A 13,909-nucleotide genomic window follows, 5' to 3' on the forward strand; every position below is an offset into this window, starting at 1 on the left:
AAAATGGGAAAAAGCAAACCTACCCTGGTGGCTTCGAGTCGAAGACAAGGTTTCGTGTTATCTGGGTTATTAGCGATAACCAGTGAAAGTCAAAACCAGAGTTCATACATTTATTCGTTGACTTGTAGTAAGGAATACAACAGGCACAATTACAGTTTCGGTCGAGTAAAAGACGTAATTCAATAGAATCACAGTCTACTCTACAAAACTAAAGAGGTTTTCCACGGAATCAAATACAAATATGCAAAAATGGTGGATTTACGGAGTGAAACGGACGGAAAGAAAGAGAAGGGGACCCGATCTCAAACGTGTCACGGTTGTTACGGAATCTTTCGCCAGCCAGAACCAAGGTTAGGCAACGGTCATCTACTCTGTTTTCCGATTCTGACATGTTCTCACGCCGGTCAGAATCTCACTCACAGCTCAAAGAAGAGAAAAATGGTCCACAAGAGTTTACCACGCTGGATTCTGTTTATGACGTGTCTTCACGCCAGTCAGAAACTAACTCCAAACATGGAGAAGGGAAACTGGGTTTAGGGTACACAATGGGTTAATATGCTGCTTTCTGTTGCTGACGTGTTTTCACGCCGGCCAGCAACTTACTTCCAACACGGAGAAAGCAAACGGGGTTAAAGGTACACAATTATTTATAACAATGGTTTCTGTTTCTGAAGTTTTTTCACGCCAGCAGGAAACTTACTTCCAACGCGAAGAAAGGAAACGGAGTAAATGGTACACATTGCGTGACCACGATGGTTTCTGTTTCTGACGTGTTTTCACGCCGGCCAGAAACTTAATCCCTACATGGAGAAAGGGAACGGGGTACAGGCTAAACAATTATGCATCACGCTGGTTTCTGTTTCTGACGTGATCACACGCCGGCCAGAAACTTACTCGCAACACGGAGAAAGAAAACGGGGTAAATACTACATAATGGGTTACCACGCTGGTTTTTATTTCTGAAGTTTTTTCACGCCGGCAAGAAAATTACTCCTAACACAGAGAAAGGAAACAGGGCAAATAGTACACAATGAGTTACCAAGCTGGTTTCTGTTTCTGACGTGTTTTCGCGCCGGCTAGAAACTTACTCCCAACGCGGAGAAAGTAAACGGGGTAAATAGTACAAAATGGGTTGAAACTGAGATTCCCAAATAAGATACGGAAGGTTTTCTTACCTCTTGGCTGGGTATCGGTTTGATTCTGGACTCTGACACAGACGGCTAGCCGTGGGTTTTAATACAAAAGTGTCGTCACTTCTTCAGAACAGCTGATGATTGAGCGTCCAATCTATTTAAAACACTTCTCGAACAAGATTCAATTGAACACCCTTCACGGCATGTATCAAATCAACGGAACTAATCGAATTAATAGACCTGATCGGTAAATTTGAATCGATGATGTTTTTCACGGACCGATATCGTTTTTCAGAACTGAAAAAAACATGTCGGAATCCTGAATTGAAAACTTGAATTCCCCTCAAAAATTAAAACGAAATAAAAAGTATTCAAAACGAAAGAATTTTTCTGAACTGAGGGTGCATTTTTGCTAAAATATGAATCTTCATTGCAAACATCACATATAAACATAGAAAATCATCAACATTAGCAAGTTTCTCATTACCATGATATATTCCTATTGTTTCAACGTTATTTTTTTCTGTGAATAAACTGCATAGTATGGGGTATTACTGACCCCCTGAACTTCTTGAAAAAGGCAAGCCATCAATATTCATAGATATTGCTAATGTAAAATATTATTGGAAGAACGATTCATGAGTTTTTCTTAGCAATCTTTCAAAATCCAATATGAAAATATATCCCGGGAGCAATTACAGTTAGAAATACTTTACGAGGAATTTTCAATAGTGTTCAGGCATCTTTTGGTAATCCATAAAAATGTGATTGTAGAAGTCTAAATGAATCATTGACAGCATTATGAGGGATATTATGTTCCAATGCCCACATTGCCAGTTGGTGAGTAAGTGACTGCGTCCACTTTTTTATGGTCAGGAGGATTTGGGCCTAGTGTAAAGTCTTTTTCCTCGGGGTACTCGAGCGCCACCTGTTGTATAAAAGGAAAATAGTAAACCTACCCTGGTAGCTTCGAGTCGAAGACAAGATTCCGCGATGTCTGAAGTGTTAGCGACAACCAGCGAAAGTCAAAATCAAAGTACACAAATTTCATTTGTCGACTCGTGAAAGGAAACACAAAAGGCACTATTACAAAAATCCGTCAAGTGATAAGCACGATATAATGGGTTGAACAGAAACAGTCTACTCTACACACTTGAAAAGGTTTTTCTCGGAATCAGATACAAGTAACAGTATAAAGCGAAGTTACGGAGTTACACGGACGGAATGAAAAAGGGGGATCTGATCTCAAACGCGATAAGGCGTTTACGGACTCGCCAGCCAGAACCGTAGACTCACACTAAACGGACAATAGTATCGGAACTCAGCAAGGTTAGGAGTTGAAATAAGAAGACACAGACCTACGAAGGTTACCCCTAGGTGCTTTATTCACCCCTGTGTGCTTTATTCACACCAGCAGATTATCGTACTAAGAGTAGGGGTGTACAATGGAAAGTAAGGAAAAATAAAGGAAGGGTAGATTGTCCATAGTGCGTTCTGTACCCCCTAGGTATACACACCAGCAGGGTATCATACTTACAGTAGGGGTAGAACACAAAATGTGGCATAGGACGTGTGAGAGTGGAGGCTGAAGTTTCAAGATAATAAAACGGTGTGTTGTCTTACCTGTGGACTCTGGGCGGTTCGGTTTTGGGCGTGCAATTGCACCGAAACAGAAATATACTCCGGCGAAGCAAGAAAAAAAATTCGAACGAGAAAAAACTAAATTATTATTCTAATATGGCACAAAGTCGCTCCACAGAAAGGCTATAAACGTAAGAACCCTCGAATTAGCGTAATCGGCACTCGCAGCATCAATCGGATTCAATGAATTAAAGATGACCTTTGGGCGGACATCTGCTTTTATACCCACAGGGGGGGCGTGGAAACTAGATGTACCCTGGATCTCGAAAATCGGTAAAATTTTCGTCGATGCAGACGTCTTAATTTCTGCTTATCGGTACTGACGAACAAAAACTCAGTTGTCTTCCAATTCAGGAAGTTTTATACAGTGCGACATCGTTTTTCAGAACTGAAAACGGAATAAAAACGGTGCGGAACGTTTACGGTTCCGAACGATGTCGAAATCCTTAATTGTAAACTGAAAATATTCCCTTCAAAAATTAACACGAAGTGGAATTATTTAAAACGAAACAAAAAGTCTGTTCTAGAATGAGGGCTCATTTTTGCCTAGAAACCAATTCTCATTGCACTAGATTTAAAAGTAATGCTTGATCTTGATCATCTGATTTTTTTGGTTCCTCCTCAGAACTACTAATGCATTCAACAAATGAAAGGTTAGATTCCCGTGAATCAGAATAAGCAGTTGTTGCACACTCATCATCTGTGGAAAAAGACATTTCTGAATCATTATTAGATCCACTGGTAGACTGTGGCTGTATTCGGGTTCGACTTTTCGACAGTCCGAGAGTTGTTTAAGAACTGCGCAAAACTATTGCGCCCTAGTATTGAATCCTCCTGTCCGAAAGCCGAACCCGAATACAGCTTATGTGTGTGTGTTTGTCTATTTGCGTCTTTTACGCATGGGCTCGACCGTTGGTCATGTGTCCAGTCTCCACTATATTAATATATAACACTAACATTTAGACACTCACAAACATCCATGACCGCAGCGGGATTCGAACCCGCTACCTTTGGCGTACTAGCCGACATCCCAACCGACTAGACTACCGAGGCAGTCCACTGGTAGACTGCTCGGGCTCATATCCATCGAATGAAGAATTATCCTCATTCAATTGCACTCGCAATGCTCTCTTATAATATTTGTTCAAAAATAGTTTTCTAGAATTACTCATTTCAAATAGAAATAGAGGAGTATACTTAGTGATATAAATTACATGCAAGAGTAAAACTCAGAACTCTGGTAAAACACAAAACAGGGAAATATTCGATAGCGGAGGCGCGAAAACTACTGACAACTAACACCCACAGAGCATCAAATACACAAAACCTCAGAGAGATAATCTTTGGCTCGGATGTTCTCCTTATTTACCCGATTAATCTTTTACAGTCCACCAACATTATTTTCGCCGTCGAGCCGTTTTTTTTGTGCCATACTTTATAATTTATGCACGTATGAAATCAATATTCGAAATCAATTATATCAATAAATACAGTGTGTCCAGAAAGGGTAGGGGTATTTGTAAATTCAATTAAAAACAAACCACAAGTCAGAAAAAAATATATATATATTAAATTTTACAGAAGATATTGGAAATTTAATTGGCAAAGATTATGTTGTCCAAATGTTGACCCCCACTTTGCTGGCATTCCTCCAAACGAAATCGGAAATTAGCCACCACGCGTCTACACATCTCTCCCGAAATGGCGGCCATTTCGGTGCGGATATTGTGCTTCAGTTGCAGTAGAGTTGGTGGTTTATTTTCGTACACTTTCTGCTTAATGTATCCCCACAGGAAATAATCAAGGGGTGTCAGATCGGGGCTTCTCGGAGGCCAGTTGATGGTTCCTCGACGAGAGATCACTTTTTCTGGGAAAAGTTGATTGACAACCGCAAGCGATTGGTTTGAAGTGTGGCAAGTCGCCCCATCTTGTTGAAACCATGTCTCCGCATTAAAATCTGTTTTCAAAATAGTGTGCAACGACGGCCTTGGCCTCGTTTGCGAACTGATTGAGACGGATTTTGTCGCACTGAAACTCTCACTTCTTCAATCGCTTGTTGGGTTCGAACAGAGCGTGGGCGACATGGATAGTGAATTTTCACATTCGAACCGGTATTCTCAAATATTCGAATCCATTTTCTGATGGTATCGTCCTTCGGTGCATTCCGTACATTAAATTCTGCACGATATAAACGTTGAGCTGACACTATCAAATCACCATTGCGATAATAAGCGCGTATGCAAAACGCATACATCCTAACTCCGCAGATGCACTACTATGATTGTTGTTGGTCTCCGTCGGAACGTCGGATTCCCAATAAATGGATAAAGAATTGAATGACACATTCGATACAATGTGAAATTTTGAAGTTTGAAAAACATAATAAAATTTTTTTAAGATTAAAATAACTTTTAAATAGTAAACAAATTATATAGTAGTAGAACTTATGAATTTGCGTGCGTCACTTTTTGTTCGCTCTGTATTTAACTACAATATTGTGGATTTTTACCTAAACGTTTCCTCTAAGCTGAATTACTTGCCTCTGCTGAAAATTTTCTATCGCAAAGACATGCTATATTGTTGGATATTCAAAAATTTGTCGCTCATATTAAAAATGATGTAGTTATAGGTACCTTTTATGTATAAATGAAGTCAGAAAATAGGGTGTGAATCATTCATTCGGGTTAAATATAAAAATATATATAAAACCGGGCAAAATTTTATTCATACAATCCTAATCAAAAAAAATCACTGGATATCCTTCAGTTGGATTTGTCTAATTTTTTTAACTCTTGTTCAAATGATGATGTTTTAGATTCACTGATTTTATTTATTTATTTATTCAGAAATACATCCAACAGGCCGAGGCCCAATTACAGGTGTATACAATGATACAGAAAAAAAAATAACAAAACAATACATCGACGTTGATGAGGCAGACAAGAGTTAAGAGAACACACAGTCTTAGAAATAGAAGAAAAAAAAAGTCCATAATGAGTCATTAATCATCTTAGTTGCTCAACGCGCGGTTCAACGATCTCCTGAACTGAGACAATGAAAGAAAGAATATGTCAACATTTCTCAGATTGTTATAACTCCTGCACATTGTTGTTAGTGGGCAGAAAAAATGATGATAGGAATTAGGTACCTCAATATGAAATGTTATGTGCGATCTGGAAGTGAAACGGGGAACATTAAATTGCAGTGACGAGAGTAGAGCCATCGAATCTACCTGATTGTGCACGATTTTATAAAGAAATATCAAGTCACTCATCTCACGGACCTTTCTAAGCGAATCGAACTCAAACTCATTTAAAAGAGATTCGTAACTATAGTTTCTATCTGGATAAAAACCATGCTTCATCAGAAAAAGGAATTTAATGAATTTTTTCTGAACCCTTTCAATACAATCTATGTACTTCTTATGAAAGGGATTCCATACCACACTACAGTATGAGAGTTTATTTCTAACAAGAGCCTGATAGATGGATGAAATCGCTTTCAACGAAAAAAACTCCTTACAATTGCGTATTACAAAACCAAGACTTTTCATAGCACTGCAAGTTATTTCTCTTATATGAGAAGAGAACGTTAGTTTCCGATCAAAAAGAATTCCTAAGTCTCTCGTCTCGTTTACCCTCGTCACCTCCAAGCTGTTGATTTTATATTCGAAAATAATCGGTGTTAGTTTCCTCGTAAACGTCATCGTCTTACATTTCTCTATATTCAAGGATAATTCATTATCAACACACCATCTATACAGCCTATTAAGATCGTCTTGCAATAGAAAGCAATCAATTAAACTTTTTATTTCTCTAAATATTTTGAAATCATCCGCAAAAAGTAATTTATGTGAACAAACTATATCCAAAATGTCATCTATAAATAAAACAAACAAGAGTGGTCCTAAATTTGATCCCTGGGGAACTCCCGAAGTCGCAGCGAACACAAATGACTTCGATCCTTCATACTCAACGTAGTACTTTCTATTGGTCAAAAAGGACTCTAAGAGAGACACAAGATCACTCGACAAACCAAAACGGAATAACTTTCGAAGTAGCTTTTCATGAGACACACGATCGAAAGCCTTACTGAAATCAGTGTAGACTACATCCATCTGATTTCTCGAATCTAGGGATTTGAAGACATGTTGCGTGAATACAGAAAGATTTGACACAGTACTACGAGATCGGACAAAGCCATGCTGACACTCGGAAATTGATGTTCGTACGTGCTCAAAAATTAAATCTGACAAAATAATTTCTATTAATTTGGAAAAAACTGATATCAGGGCAATCGGTCTATAATTAACAATCTCTGACTTCTTACCGAACTTCAGAATGGGGCACACTCGCGAAACTTTCCAGATGTCCGGGAAAGTGCCGGAGGTTATCATAAGGTTATACAGTATACGCAATGGCTTAACGAATAGTTCAATATGAGATTTAACAAGATTAACTGGGATACCGTCCGGACCAATAGTGAATTTGTTTTTCAGTTTTTTAGATGCAGATATAGTCATATCCTCAGAAATATCACCTATATTCAATACCGGACTCAAGTGAGGAGACTCAACAAAATGAGAGTTAGAATTCCGTTTTTGGCTGTGACTGACATAAACACTCTTAAAGTTCATTGCAAATGCATCTAGTATGTCCTTAGGTGTTTTCAATATTTTATCATTAAAGCACATGTGTCCCGGTATTCGTGACTTATTTTTTTTTGAATTAATATATTTCCAAAAATTACTGGGATTGCTTTCCAAGTCAGCTTGAGACCTCTGGATGAATTCCCTATAGGCTGATTCCACGTCAAGTTTAACAGATTGTCTGAAGTATCTGAAGCGCTCACGATAAAAAATCAATTTATGTCTTCTATACATTTTGAGATAGTGGTTTTTTACTTTTATTTTGTGAATCAAGTCCTTTGTAAACCATAATGGGTATTTACGAGAGGAACATTTTTTCTTGGGAACACACCTTGCGATAACATCTTGAATGACAGTGTTGAAAACATCACTAGCATCATGTATATTTGTGATACTACCCAAAAGCTGACTCCAGTCTATACCACCGAGAAGTCCATAAAATTTTTCCACATCTAGATTTTTGAAGTCATATCGTTTGGCAGTAGAGGTGAAATTCTTTGGTATGGCAAGGTAGGATGAAGCCCGCACAATAAGTCCAGGATGATGTGGGTCAGCTGGCACTAATGGATCGTCATCACTGAGCACCTCACACGCGGCATCCTCCCGATAGATAACCAAATCTAAAAGTCTGTTATTGTGATTCCGCACCGCACTACACTGTCTCATATTACAGAAGTTCAGGAAACCATCAAAACGAGCAGTGTATCCTGTATGTGCAGCACCCTCGTAAACACTTTGAAGCTCCGGTATATTGAAGTCGCCAACAATTACCATATTGCCACCATCATATTTGTCTTCAATTAATTCAAAAAGTTCATCATACACATCTACAGACATTCCAGGGGGAATGTAAACCACAATAATGGTCATCGGAACATGATTGGAACCAAAAAGTTTTACAGCCAAAATATCAATTTTATCTATGGAACAGTTGAGCTCATATATCTCAGAATTGTACTTACAATCATCAACCGCCAGCAAAACTCCACCTCCCCGTGTCCCTGTACTACGATCCTTGCGATAGACTGAATAGTTTGACTGAAACAGTTCACCATCAGACACACTCTCATTCAACCAACTCTCAGTAATGGCGATCACACTTTGGCAATTAGATGTTACATTTTTTATGAATGTGTGTGTTTTAGTATTTAATCCTCTACAGTTTTGATAACAAATCTCGAGCTCGTGTTTATTTACATCTGTACTTGGTCGAATGTTGGATGAACTTAGAAGTTTTTTCCTTTCTTAATTATCGATGGGCTCTCATTTCGAAACCTGATCATAATGTCATCTTCCCCATTTTTCTGACGTTCGAGCAATTGTTGACGTAACAATGAAAAGTAATTGCGCTGTCTAATTGTTTGGTCTGGTCTAATGTATACATTTTTGAACCTCTCAATACTCTGCAACTTTTTATTATTTTTAATCAAAGTGAATTTATCTTCTTTGTTAGTAAGAGAAACTTTAATAGGTCGTGGTTTTCCACTGAGTCTTTTACCCAATCGATGCATTCGTTGGCTGGCGATGGGAGTATCGGGAACAATTGCTGAGACTATATCACATACAAATGAAGTTGGGTCATCGACCTCCTCGGGTACCCTGAAAACAATAATATTGTTTTCCCTGCGTTTCATTTCTTCTATTTCCCCCGCAATATGAGCAGCATCTGGGAGATCCCCTGAAGTACTCGATAAATTTCTTTCCAGACTTTCGATTTTATCATTCAACGTTTTTATCTCCTCCGCATGATTCATTCTCATATTACTCATATCCTTGTTCAATGCATCTATCTTCCTCTCAAGTATGCCTAGTTTTTCACTCAACACATTTATTATTCCAGATGACACCGAATCAACCAATGTTTTCACAAATTCCTGGTCTCCACAGATTTTTCTCATCATAGCATCGGCGGCATTTTGCACATCATTGAATTGATCAGGTGTAAGCGGCATTCTTACAAATTTCAAATCAAAACTCCAATTTCACCTCGATGAGTTTATCCCTCAAAAATTTATTCAGAGCGAGTTATAATAAGAGATCGATATTACACGTCCGCTCTCAACGACGACATATGCACATTATTGCATATGATCTCATTCAAAGCATCTATTCTCATGAAGAAGGCCGACAGCAGCATTTCTACTAGACATTGCTTATTAACATCCAGAAATTTAGCGTCATATTTTTCGAATTTCTTCCGAATATTTTCGTCTGTTGGTGCTAGGGCATTGGCGTGGAATTTTGCCCACTGGAAGATCTTCCTCAGGATGTCGGAATCGACCATTGGCACATCTATATCTATCTTCCACTGAATTATCTACATTTATGTCTAGGCACTCTATCATGTATACGAGTGTTTCGGAGCATTCCAGAAATGAGTAATTAACCTTGAGTAGACGATTACCTCTTGACCGAATTTTCAACTGAAAAAGGATGATCTTGGATAAAGGAACAAAATTATGAATTCTCAATACTCCAGATACATTCATTGTGGAAACGTTTGATTACTTACATTTTTTCTAATGCTTTCCGTGCTATTGTTTCTGGAGTATACTCTAATTTCTCTGGTATCAAAGATTCACGTCCAATTTCAACATCGCTGAAATAATAGAGTTCAGAATGTCCTGAGGTCGGCGCGCATGACAGGTTACTTATAGCTAACAGAAAATTTCCGCAATAAAACCTGAAAATGGTGATTTTTGTTAAAACATGAAATTCATTGAAAAAACATTAAGAAAATATATAAAGGAATCATCATTATCATCATAATACAGCAAATTTCACGTCCATTGTTGGACATAGGCCTCCTCCAAACGTCTCCAGTTCTCTCTGTCTCTGGCTGTTGCAATCCAATTTGTCGCTATCCTCTTAAGGTCATCCGTCCATCGAGTGGGAGGTCCGCCTACGCTATAAAGGAATAGATGAATAAATTTATTTTCCAGACTCTCATCCAATTCTCAATCGAAGTTAGTACACTGAAGATATCGTTCACCTCAACCGATGATGAACAGACTGTATCTGATGCTATTACCCAAAACCTCCTATATAGTTACGGAATGCACAAATCGTGAAATCCTCATCGTTTGAAGGCATTATAGTATTGCTAAATTATGTTTAATGGCTCTTTTCTAAGGTTATTAAGTTCCTTGTAGCACAATAAGTTCTGGAAAACCCAATAAAAATCATATTTTCTTGGAAACCAACGAACAGAGTGAGTAAAGAGTAACGAATAGAATAATTTCTTTCGGTATTTTGATCTTCAGAAGAAAAATGCTTTTTTTCCGAATATTGTATTCACAGCACCCGCTGTAAATGTAGTAAAGAAGTGAAAATATTTTTTATTTGTGGAAATTGTAATTCAAACTATCATCCAAGTTGTATATTGAAGATATGTGGTACTTTCGTCGACAAAAATGGTGTGGTGACGTGCTGTGGTGATAACCATAAATGTGGAAAAGATTACGAAATTGACCTGCTGAAACAAAGAATTATGAGTTTGAACGAATCCCTTTACGAAAATTCTATAAGGTCTGATGCAACAGCCCATGAAAACATCGCACTTAATGTGCATACTGACCTAAATGCAACATCAGAATCCATAGAAACTGATAGGGATTCCTACTATAAAAGCTTAATTATTGAGCAGAAGAACTTGCTCATCGAAGAACTACAAGATAAAATTAAAATTCTTAAGAAGCATATAGAACTTTTAGACAGGTATGAATCACCTCGGAACAAGGTAACTGAAAATGAAAAAAATGTAAACACAAAACACAATATGCACAATGTCGAATCCGATAATGTTATCGATATCAGCGGAATTCCGGAGGAATCAGCTGAGAGAGATATGTGCGAAGGAATTCCATCTGAAAACAATAAGAGGACGTTGACATCACATGAAACATCATCTGAGACAGCGAATGTTGACGCTAACGAATTTGAAATCGTTAAATATAAGAAGAGAGCCGTTAACAGAAATAATCCGAAGAGAAATAGAAAGAAGTTGACGAGACATACAGAGAGATCGAAAAACTCCGTGGGAGATGGGGAGCATTTCTGGAATATAACCGGAGCTTCGTCTGATAACCCAGTGAAAGCAATCGAAAGAAAGGTACCTCTGTTTGTATCGAGAACACCCGGAAATATATATTTCCCTTAAAGTATGCATTGATGAAAATAATTTAGCAAAAGCTAAAAACAACGACTATTGGCGTTGGAACTGTCCACGATTGTCCTACCATTCAGAAAATACTCGACTTTTCACTTGAGCGGCATTGTGAGATATCCGCTGTGAAATTGAGACTCCACGGAGTTGATTTAATAATTTTATGTGTATATTCCTCTCATTTTAGAGATTTTAATTTGTTCATAGCTAATTTTGAGGCTTTGCTAAATTTGTTGAATGTTTGTCATGATAAGGTTATAATATGCGGTGATTTTAATGTTAAATTTGACACTTTTACTAACGTCGTTTCAGATCCTGAAACGAAAATATTTTTAAGTCTTTTATCATCTTTTGGTTTTGAACAGAAAATTTTTCAGCCCATGTGATGGGCTTTTTCTCTCACCCTGGACGCTCCTTACCTTTGCTCGGGCGCCAGTGGGGCAATCAGTGGAACCCCACGTCTCTCACAGAATCTCCAAAAATTAGAGAGCCCGGGTAGACTTGAATGATCAGTGGAGAAGGGTAGCAGTGAAAACTAGGGTGGTAGCGTCTTCTTTGTCTCTGCTTTCTGACGGTTTTTAATCGTTCAAAAAGAGTACCTACCTCTTCTGACGAAAACCTAGTTCTAACTGATTTAGGGAACTGTCTCTCACTGGCAAAATAACTGGCAACAAAATAAATGTTTAGTCCTTCATTCCTACTGTATTAAATTATATACAGAAATGTACAAGTCTCAACAAATATTGATGTCAACCGGCGTCCTGGTCAGTGTGGGGGCGGCTGATGAAACACGGTCTCTCCAGGAAAATAAGGTTGAAATAGACGGTGAATACGGTTAAATTTTGTACGGTCACTCCAGAGGAGTACGGTAAAAATAGACGGTAGTTACGGTCTGTTGAGATCCTGGCAAGTCACTCCTTCTGTCGGCGGAAATCGGTACAGTGGCTGGTCTCAGTCGAATGGCAGTGCACCCTGTCTCTCTCTCCTTGTCTCTCTCTCTCTCTCTCTGTGACCCTCAAAATGGCTGCCAGTCAGACAGCAGGTCGGAAGGAACTGTCAACCTGTAACTTGATCGGTCGGAAGTCGGCAATCTATTAACAAAATAAGCACCAAAAATACGGTAGGAACACCAAGTCCTCCTGGGACCCAACGGCGGTCGGATAACGGACGCGGAAGCCGGCACTATACTCAGTCTACGATCACTAGATCAAGTTCAAAACGGTAGGTAAGTATTTTCAGCCAGTCCAACGGACTAAAGAAAGCGGAAAATAGCCCTCAGGTATGCACTACGTAAGGAATAATAATACTACAAGTGACTTGCCTTAAAGTTTCAAAGTTCTTGACGTGATTTCCAACTCACGGTAATAACACCTTACGCACTTTCCTCGGCAGCTCGATCTCCACTGACCTCGCTCTTGACCTTCCGCGCAGGGCTCGAAGAAGTACCACTCCTCGGGAAAACTGCCCCACTATCGGTAACTCATTTCCCCATTGGCTGCACTCAAATTGCTCGGTCAATCAGCCGGCTCGGAAAGAAACAGAAACAACTGAAGAGAAGGAAAAACTGAACAAGTTGAAAGACCGCTCTCGACTCAGAAAATGTACGGTTGAACGGAAATAATTATAAAATATATGAATTCTGAAAACAAAAGACATATACGGTTTCCGCTAAAAATATGGGACTGGTCGGTGGAAAACAATGACATAATATCAATCGGTAAATACCCCCTATGATAATATAACGGTTTTCTTCGGAGATATTTCGGTTGATAGGTCTTATTATACAAGTATAGGTGAAGATATTTCCTTTTCGTGGCGGGGCAAAATCTGCCTCGTCACACCCACCAGGAACAACAATTGTTTGGACAATATTTTTATAAATTTTGACGCGAGGAGTGAGTGCGCTGGGGTTTTACCGTGCGTGTTTTCGGATCATGACGCTCAGATGTTGAATGTAGTAATTCCAGCTAAATTGAGAACTTACAAATCCGTGAAAAATAGACCTCTAACTTCTAAAGGATTTTACGAAATGCATGAAACTCTCGAAAGGCTTAGCTGGAACTTCATTGATGATCCTTCGTTGGATATCGAGTATTGTTTTGACTTGTTTCAGCGGACCATTGTTGATGCTTTTATCGCGTCCTTCCCGGAGAGAAACTTGAGGGTGCAGGGTCCACATGTGGATAACGGCTGGTTTACCTGTGAGCTGAAGAGCATGAGGGAGGACTTGCTTCTGGTGAACTCGATGTATAAGTATTATAAAACATCTAACTTACTTATACTCAGGAACAAGCTGCGTAATAGATATAGAACAGCAATAAA

Source organism: Coccinella septempunctata, chromosome X (assembly GCF_907165205.1).
Source record: "Coccinella septempunctata chromosome X, icCocSept1.1, whole genome shotgun sequence".
Classification (NCBI taxonomy): Eukaryota; Metazoa; Arthropoda; class Insecta; order Coleoptera; family Coccinellidae; genus Coccinella; species Coccinella septempunctata.